Source organism: Nymphaea colorata, chromosome 7, assembly GCF_008831285.2.
Source record: "Nymphaea colorata isolate Beijing-Zhang1983 chromosome 7, ASM883128v2, whole genome shotgun sequence".
NCBI classification, from domain to species: Eukaryota; Viridiplantae; Streptophyta; class Magnoliopsida; order Nymphaeales; family Nymphaeaceae; genus Nymphaea; species Nymphaea colorata.
Window position 1 is genome coordinate 5,294,075 of NC_045144.1, and position 9,449 is coordinate 5,303,523.

Sequence of the window (9,449 nt, forward strand, 5' to 3'; positions counted from 1 at the left end):
TCCATTAAAATTTATAGCTTTAAAAAGTGTCTTTTTCATATCTTTAAAAATTCTTATTTTTTGAATTTTTTGATTAAAGTTTTATTTATTATTTTCAATTAAATAAATATATTGTTTAAGATTTCCTGCTAAAATACACGGTGAAGAAGCTTTCATACTTTAGTTATAAAAATTATGAATATTGAACATTAATTGGTTAATTTTTTACTAATAACATATTTTAATTGAGTAAACTATTATTTCATGATGATCACTTATTGTAAATTATGTGTTATATATAAAATACCTAGGACTTTTGGACATATTATATGATTATACAAAGATTTAATTGATTGATTAAATAAATAATTTTTAATTTGATAAATTAAAACTTTTTTATGAGTTCAAGAGTTTTTTAAGATAATATATTGTTTAAGATTTCCTGCTATATGCATAGAAGAAAATGACATAGTTATGTTATATATTATGAAGAGTTTGCTGCCTCATGTTGCACATGGGCTTATTTATTATACCACAACAAAAAAAAAGTGAGATCATCTGCATGGTATGTACTGACAGAAGACTACTGTTAGTCATATTCTTCAAGTTGAGCAGGAAGGTCATAAGATACAGTAAGGAGATCAGACTTTGGTGCAGTATTATGCCTTGGAAAAGGCTGCTTTGAAAAACTTAATGCTCATAGGGATTTATGTTGTGCCAAACAAAAAGATCATCATAAATAGTTGCTAGATTCCTTATATGTGTCATCTGAATACTCCATGGCCAAAGTTTAGATGTTGACTGCATCTGATGCATCTAATGTTCCGACTCTTGCTTATACCTACAATCATCTAAGTAGGTCTGCAGTCTCTCTTCCTCAATGTCACCTAGAGTCTCAAGCATCTGCTTTAGCAATTTCCTCATGAAGTGATTGAGGCACCTTTTGAGTACTAGAGGAAGGGTTATGGCTGAGGGGTGTGAAGTAGAGTAAACTTCTGTGTGTGTTTTGTGGCAGGTCTAGGCAACTAGAAGACAGGTGTTGGGACGAGAATGGCTGCCCGCATTTTCCACCACCTAAGCCAAATGCTCTTAGAGCTCAAGTTGCAATACCAGAGATAGAGGCACCTACTGATCCCACTAATGATTCAGTCATTCTGAGCAGGGCTGAAATGATGAATTACAATCTCTTCACCTATCCAGCACCAATTTTCCCATGGTTGGTGTTGCTTGTCGGTAGCATGGATGATGGTTTAACTCATTAAAGTAGTATGTGGTTTATTGATTCAGGAGCATCCAGATATTTATGTGGAAATTGAAATTCATCTTCCAAAGAAAGAAAGTGGAGGGAAAATGATGTTCAGAAATACGTATTAGGTGACAACCAGAGCTGGACCAACAGACAGAGATTCTTCAATATCATAAACTTGAGGGCACCAGGCTTACCAAGAACTCACTCAAGAAAAGCCTCAAATTAGAGGTGCATAAACATGCATTGCTGAAACTTTAAACAGTACAGAATAACAGGCCTTATAGCCGTAAGCAAGGAACTCAAGTCCCTCATTTATAGAAGAAAAGAAAACAAGAAGGATAAAGGAGCTGGCTGTTGGGCCAGCTCCAAAGCAAGAACAATGAAGAATCCAACAGAAACATTATTTCCTTTGACTACCAAGAACTTGGACAGATAAAACCAAGGTGCCCAAAGCTGAAAAGGTTTGAAAAAACAGCAACTGCAGCTAAAGTTGTGATGCAATTGGATCTATTAGAGGTTTTTTGCTGGCTCAACTAACCAAAGCTCTACAACCATATTTAAAAGAAGCTACTCTAACAATAGGAGGAGTTGCCTCTAGACTAACTTGCCAATTGATAAGGTGCTTTTTCCCTTACAATATTTTTGGTTCACCCTCTTCTTCTTTACATTTCAATCTGTGTCAAACATATAAACTTTTTATATTAGATAGTTTAGTTATGTGCAGTTTTAAATTGGTTAGCTCTGGCCAGTTCGGCTAACTGAGCCGAATGTGCTATGTCAGAGAAGCACCCGCACCAGCGCAAATGTCTACATGGATGTGACAGGAGTGCGGCAGCCATTTAGGAGCACCCATGTGATACAGATTTCAATATTGACTTACTATGGTGTCAATAACATTTTCAGGGATTGAAAATCTTTTAGCAACAGTCAATCCTCTTTCTTTTTCTAGACTATATGCCCTTTTAAATATCTAAGCATAATAATTTTAAATCCACAAAAGCCCAACAACCTACAGGCAGTTATGAAGCGATATGAACAAATAAAAAAATAGTATAATACAAGTTAACAATGTTGACATGGCAGTCATATGGAAAACACTTGAATATCCTATTATATCAGCTTTTTAAGCTACAATAATGACACAATTTTCAACAATCAAAATGATGGTTGATGAACAGCTATTAGAGCATAAGTTAGAAGAACACAAAGTCTGGTGCATTAAGTTCTTCGAAAGCACAAAATTGGAAACATAGATATGATAATAATAATATCAAAACTAGCTCTGAGATATTAAAAAAAAAAAAAGAAGACTACCTTGATTGTAGCAAAGGTTGCCACCTTCATAAGACAAGCTGTCCCAGTATTCCCCTATAGCAAATGCAGGGTTTGAAGCTTCAATATACTCTTTCACATAATGACCTGAAAATCCCCTGCAAACAACACATTGCTAACTAATGTTTTGCTTCTTTACATACAAATCCGGATTATGAACATTCTGCATCATGTAACCACATGTCCCTATACCCATTGAAAATTTGACACATTGCAAATGAACAATGCCGTGAATATCAGCACGACTAAACCACAGAAATTGAAAGAATAATTAATATGTGAGAAATCTGATCCACCTTACAAAATCAAGGCTCCATCCATCAAAGCCAATATCATTCCGAAGCCAATTTAACCAGACCTTTATATCCTTGCGTACAAATTCCTGTGAATGATCAATATTAGGAGCTGCATGAAAGATATCACCTGCACCAAATGTGGGAGAAGAAAAGGGTTAGACCATTTCTACAAGAAAGCATGAATACAAAAAAATAAAGAAACTATAGTATACCTCACATAAAATACATGAGCATTAAGTACACAATTATTTTATAAATGTTCATGCTTAGAATGCTGTACAGGGGCATTGGTGCAGCATTTTGCAAGTTGCTTTCAAATATTCACCTCTTCTGATCTCATTCATTTGCCCATAGTACCGTACAAACATTAGGATTCATTTCGCATCAGTGTCGTCGAACCTCTAAAAGGGATATCTTTCAATTTCCAAAATGTGAACATAGAGAAATCGTCCTCGACATCTTCGGTAATAAAAAAAAGGAGCAAATATTGACCCCAAAATTGCACATCCACGAAAGATTGTCACATTCAATTCTTGCGAGTTCAGCCTTCATGTCTTTCATCTCTTGGCAGACACCTTTCGTTTTTTTCTCTTGGTTTTTTTTTTTTGTTTTTCTTTCTTTTGCATTGAGTTTTTTGCCTTTTGATTTTTCTTTTTCTTTCATTTTTTTTTTCAGGCCAACCTTCACCTTTGAGGGAATACCTCACCACCTCAAAAGCTACTACGAAGCTCCACCGGTTTGGTGGTTAAGTGTAGTTTTGTCACGTGTCGAATCCGCTTCACCTTACGGGTTTTCGATGAGCCAAAAGTTCATAAGTCATTATCTTCGCGAAATAGACATAAATCAACTTTATGTCTACTCGGTACTCTCGATTACTGACTCAGAGGAATAACTACACAAGCTCCGTGCCTATCTCTCAACTCACATTTTGCTACCTACCAAGATCTTACAGAGCATTGTGGCTTTTCTCTCAGTATAATTTCATGTTAAATCCTTGCAAATGTTTGAACACAAGAGTCAATAGCATTTCCTATTCTTGACTTCCTCAGCTTCATTGGAGTTTTTCTTATTGTTCAAATCTAAGTTTTTTTCAGCTATCCTCTTCCATTGATTGACAACAAAAACTTGGAATTCTCTCCTACTTGGAAAGATACCAAGAGTAAAGCAAAGACATATCATTGTGAGAGAAGACATTTTTAAAATGTTTAAGACAAAATTAAAAACTTTTTCTTTTACAAAAGTTCTTGACATCAAATGGTATATCACGAGGAGGCAGAACTCTACTCCCTAAAGAGGATGGGTAAACGGAAAATAAGATGGGCAGAAGAACAAACTTCACCAACTCTCCTATAAAAGTATGATATTCTACATAAAAAGTTGGTTTAACGGTGACGAGTTCTCATAAATGTTAGGTCATCAACTGATTGAAAGTTTTGCAAGAGGTTTAGGTTAGGCTCTTCCCTTTCCTTGATCGAAGCACAGGATAAACCAGTCCTATTCAGCAGCTTTTGTAAAAACATTAGGGAAATGATAATGAGAACTATGGGATTGGATACTATTAGACTCTGAATGTAAGGTTGTCTGCAAAAAAGTAAAAGTAAAAAAGTGTTCGGATATAGAACAGAGGCAGACTTTTTGATTTCTGATAGGTTCACAAATCTGGGTTAAAAGACATTATAACGTAAAGAGTTGAAACCAAAACTAACGATTTTTTTTACTCTACAGTAGTAGAGGATTTTAGAAAACCAAAATTCAGAATTTTTTGAACAATTTTGGTTTTTTTTTGTATTTTTTTATTTTGCCCAATTTCTGTAGAAAGTAGAACAGAAAACAATTTTGGTTCTCAGAAAACAATTTTTCCTAATTAAACTATTAAAGGTCAGTAAAAATCACAGCAAATTCAAAAAATTATAATCACATGCAAGAAGATCAAAAGACAAAATGCTTGCAGTCAAGATGAACATACAACACTCAAGCACACAAGGCAAGAATAATACAAATGAAAAGAAAACCAAATATAAAGTACATTAGTAAAGAAATCAAACTATGCTATTCTACAACATTTATAGAAAACAGATTTCCTCTTCAAAGAACAAAGCAACTGATTCTTGTAAGGAACCATGAACCTTCACCATATTGTATGACTATGACAATTAATTGGGGCTACATTAAGGCGAAACATTTTTTGACAATAAGACTGTTTTAGACAAGCGCAAGCCACCAACTAAGAAGGAAAGGAAAAAAAAAAAGGAAGAAAAGGCATACCAGACAACGACTGCTAAAGCTTGTCTACAACAATGTGCTGCCTCATAGAGGCTTCCCTTTCTCATGACAAATTTGACCAGCCATCAGCAAAATTAGGCCACAAGTCATAACTGTAAACACAAGAAAAGGAGAATTATGGGAAAGTTCTAAGCAATATTTAGAACTAGGCAAGAATAAAAGATGAAACCATACAATTTGAAGCAAAAGCCAATAATATCATTAATGCTAGGAAGTACGATGGACAGACCCAAATATAACTAAACAGATAAAATCATAAAAGCATTTAGCAACCAACAAAGAAAAACGTCAGCGCATGGAAGTCCGATATTCATATAACATCCATGCTGTAAGCAGGCCCTTTTCCAAAGCACGCTAGTTCATAGCCGGAAGGCGCTGTTGTGGCCAACAGGTCACAAGCTGATAGCAACAATTTTGGCCGCATTCCTATCTTATCCGATAGCAAGATGATCACATAAATAATGCGTTGATTTTAACAATATGCAGCCGTTTTTACTTTGATATTTTGATCATACAACCCAATAGTATTTTACTGTACTTGTGTTAAAATTTAAATATCAAAACGGCTTTCTAATTAAAATTTCAAAATTTTTAAAAGGGCATCCAACAGACCGCAACACTACAAAACAAATGCATTAGAATGAGATCAGGGGCAAAGACAGACAAGCCGTCCACACTGATTGAAACTGAACGCAAATCATTGATGGAGCCACATATGAACTGCCCACATCAGCCCTTCAATGTTTATTTATTTTCACATTAACATATTCAACTATTTGCTTTGTTATATATATACATATATATATATATGAAAATCCCCCACTGGAGCAAATGTTAGTGACTGAGCCTTGCCAGTACCTAACAACGGAATCATAGGCGAGAAATGTTGTATGGAAACATCTTTTTATCATCAGTTTAACCACATTTCCTGCTTCAATAAGGTCTCTAATAAAAGAAAGGAGCTTAAGGGGACAAAAAGAGAGTGTGAAGCCAATTCTGCTGAGCCAATCATTTAAAAATACGTGGTGGGCATGGGAGCCTTGGGTTGGGGATCAGCAGTTTGTGTCAGCATACGAAACAGCACAACAGATAAGAGCATTTTCGAGGTGAACAACCAGTTTTTCATATGACAGAATCTGCTTTATTTCCCTTCTCTCTCCCTTTATTGCTTTTCTGTTTTTCCATTGATGGGATTTAAGAGCAGGCGAAGAAGAAGACTAAGGCTGCGATTTGGGGAAAGGCAAACAGGAAACACAGGCTGTTTGGAAATAGAACGCGATAGAAAGAGGCAAGTGCACGCCTTACCTCGAGAGAGATGCGGAAGAGGAGCTGATGCAAACCTGCGCTACGAGAATGAGCAGTTGCATGCAGAGAGCTTCTGTGAAAAGAAGACGACCCTTCTCCACGGGCAAGAACAAAAAAAAAAGAAAGAAATCGTGTGCTAATGGGCAGAAATTTTGTCTGCGCTGAAGAAGGAAAGAGGCAGGTAGGGCTCGATAGACCTCCCCTCTCACCAAACTTTGAAAATTGACCCAAATATTATGTAGTATGTAAAAAACACACTTTAATTTTAAAAATTTCATAAACTGCCTTTTTGAAAACTTACGGGCATAACAGGGAGACTCACTGTCGATAGATTCAATAGATTCGAGAGTGCATATGGGATGTCCGGAGCAACAAGTGATTTAGAGGCTTTAGGTGCTTGCGCTAGTGCAACAACTCCAAGAACTTATGGGGTGTCATCAGCAGTGAATTCTGCTCTTTGACGTGAATGGCTTTTCCTCCCACCTTCTTGAGTATGAAGATGGATGACTAATCTTCTTGGGGAAGCTTCACTGCATTAGATTCTTGTCCAGAATTTCCCAAATTAGGGGACTTTTAGGTAAGCGGTTTTTCCAAATTTTCTAAACTATTGATCATCTAATCGACGGGAGAAGAACACGAAAGTTTATGAAAAGGGCCATTAGTATCTCAAGAAATCTTGGAGAACGAAAGTCTTTTTAAGAAAATTTCTTTTTGACTTTCAAAGAACAAAGATATATATAAGAATATACCCACATTTTCATAAACTAAATGAATATATACCTTCTAAAAAGTATAGATTCAAACAACAACAACAATAATATGCAGCCTTACTAGAATAAGTCTATAGGAAGCATTGAAATAGGATGTAAAAAGACATGTTCATGATCTTTTTCTAACAAAAGTTAATCACAAGCGAGACCCCTTGGTATTACTTCTATAATGTGGCAATGATCATGAGGAAAAGAACTTGTTCATCATGATGTTATAGAGTTAAAACCTGCAAAAGTTATTCGGGGAGTTCCAAATCTAGCAATTTCAAGCCATTATTAGTTGTTTAATAGAATAAGTAAGCTGGGTTAAGCAAATTTATATGTTGAGAGATGCATTCCGGTGTTGAACTCTTGGCCTCCTTCAATCTTATCATGAAAGGTGTTCAGGTTAACACTCATGTCAAGTAAAATTGAGCTCTTATCGTATGGTTGTAATGCACCTTTAAGTAATTCGAACATGCATGCCTGTTGTAGAAGTTTACAGCCAGATTTTGCACGCACAAAAACAAGTTGGACCTGAAAAAATGGTTTTTCTAAAAGCTTATTGATTGAGATCGCACTCCCAGAATCTCAGCCTTGCTGAATTATTTAATCAAATTTGACAACACGGAAGTAATGAGTATAATTAATTCTATAACTTTCAACTCTTGAAAAGCGCATATACCCATTCCATACCAACAGCCCAACAGGCCCAACCAGCTGCACTACCATCATTAGAGAGAAACTTACAGTAAATATATGTATATCATATAATACTTCTACAAAAACTAGTCGAAACATCGTCAAAGTTGCTTGGTGGACTTGCCATTAGCTTATATGGTTATGTAAATATTCAAACCATACATCGACGCCAAAATCACTTTATCCTTTTAATGTAATTTATGTCTAATATAAAAATTTCCAGTTTATTCATGTCCAAGATATTGCATGCTGACCCAGTTAAACCCCTCCAAATGAGCAGCAATCCAGATCGTCCTCAGAGGACCCCTCTTTGCCAAGATGAACTGGGTGTAAAACATTTTTTGGCAACCCTGGAAACTTTAACCCTCACTCCAGCATAATCACGACACCAATTTTTGGACCAGCTCGCCAGAAAAACACAAACTTAGCTCCTCCGATAACAATTGACTGATAGAGATACATAACAACAATCCATAACAATCAGTATGATATAACTTATCGTCTTATACCAACAGCAGGTGCACAACCGCTAGAACCAATTATTATGGGCAAGTTCCGCCCGCTGCTCAGCCTACATCCTAGCAGATCTTTATGTTGCCAGAACAGTATTACAAATAGCTCCTCCTTTATCCCACACTATGGTGAATGCTGACATTCAAGTCAATATTCAAACTTTCAAAAATTATAATTATCACTAAGCAATCAAATGCGCAGCAAATTAAACACAAAAACAAATGCATCCATCCCACACTAGGTGCATCCAGCAACAAGTTCCAACTCTTTATAGGCCAAAATTCTAAAATCCAAAATTAGTAAATCACACAAAACAGTGCACGTGATTAGCAATTATAGTTGACCCTTATCAAATGCACGTGAATACTGATTATAATTGACACCTAACAAACAGATTCTATTTCTTTAGTATAAAGAATTTTACCTCAACAAGAAAAAGCGAAGAAACCTAAAAAGCAAGCAAAAAGTTCCAACTCAAATATGTTTATATGTAGTAGTAGTAGTAGTAGTAGTGGTACCTGGAGAAATTCAGCAACAGAAACCGAGGAAGGGAATAAAGAGATAGACATCTTGATCTTGTACCTAAAAAAAAATGACCAGTTATATGAATTTGTAAACAATATGTGAATGTCAAACAAAATTATTCACAAAAGAACCGGCCCTGAGAATGAAGAAACCAAAACACTGAAAGCAAGAGAGGTAGCATCTACTTTCCTCTCATAATCGACATCAGAAGACTGAACCATGTATTAGAACCAATATATAGAAAAGGAAACAAGAACTGTAGGATAACCATATAAGCAACCCTATGACCGGTAGGTTGCCGCCCTAAACCATCACATTGTACGGAGTTTTTAAAGAAACAAATGGACAAAGGAGAACACCTCAAGAAAACAAAACCAAGTCCGGAAAGATGATCCCAATATGAGCGAATATTAGAAACAGGCCCAACAGCAACCTAACGGGCGACCCAAGGCGGTAGACCCAGCAGGGACAACAGCAACAACCTAAGCTGCGGCCCACGACAGAACCAGCAGGAAC

The 9,449-nt window shown here is 36.0% G+C and overlaps 2 long non-coding RNA genes across 2 annotated transcripts in view; one reads left to right on the forward strand and one right to left on the reverse strand.

The window, feature by feature from the left end:
* Window positions 1-2,658, forward strand: part of LOC126410225 (uncharacterized) — a 13,249-nt gene extending 10,591 nt beyond the window's left edge. Inside the window, exon 3 of the long non-coding RNA XR_007573843.1 lies at window positions 995-2,658. This is a non-coding gene — a long non-coding RNA (uncharacterized LOC126410225). The remainder of the gene's footprint in view (window positions 1-994) is intronic.
* LOC116257465 (uncharacterized) overlaps window positions 1-8,992 on the reverse strand; it is a 47,246-nt gene extending 38,254 nt beyond the window's left edge. Inside the window, exon 1 of the long non-coding RNA XR_007573841.1 lies at window positions 8,927-8,992. This is a non-coding gene — a long non-coding RNA (uncharacterized LOC116257465). The remainder of the gene's footprint in view (window positions 1-8,926) is intronic.
* Between the last annotated feature and the right edge of the window lie 457 nt (window positions 8,993-9,449).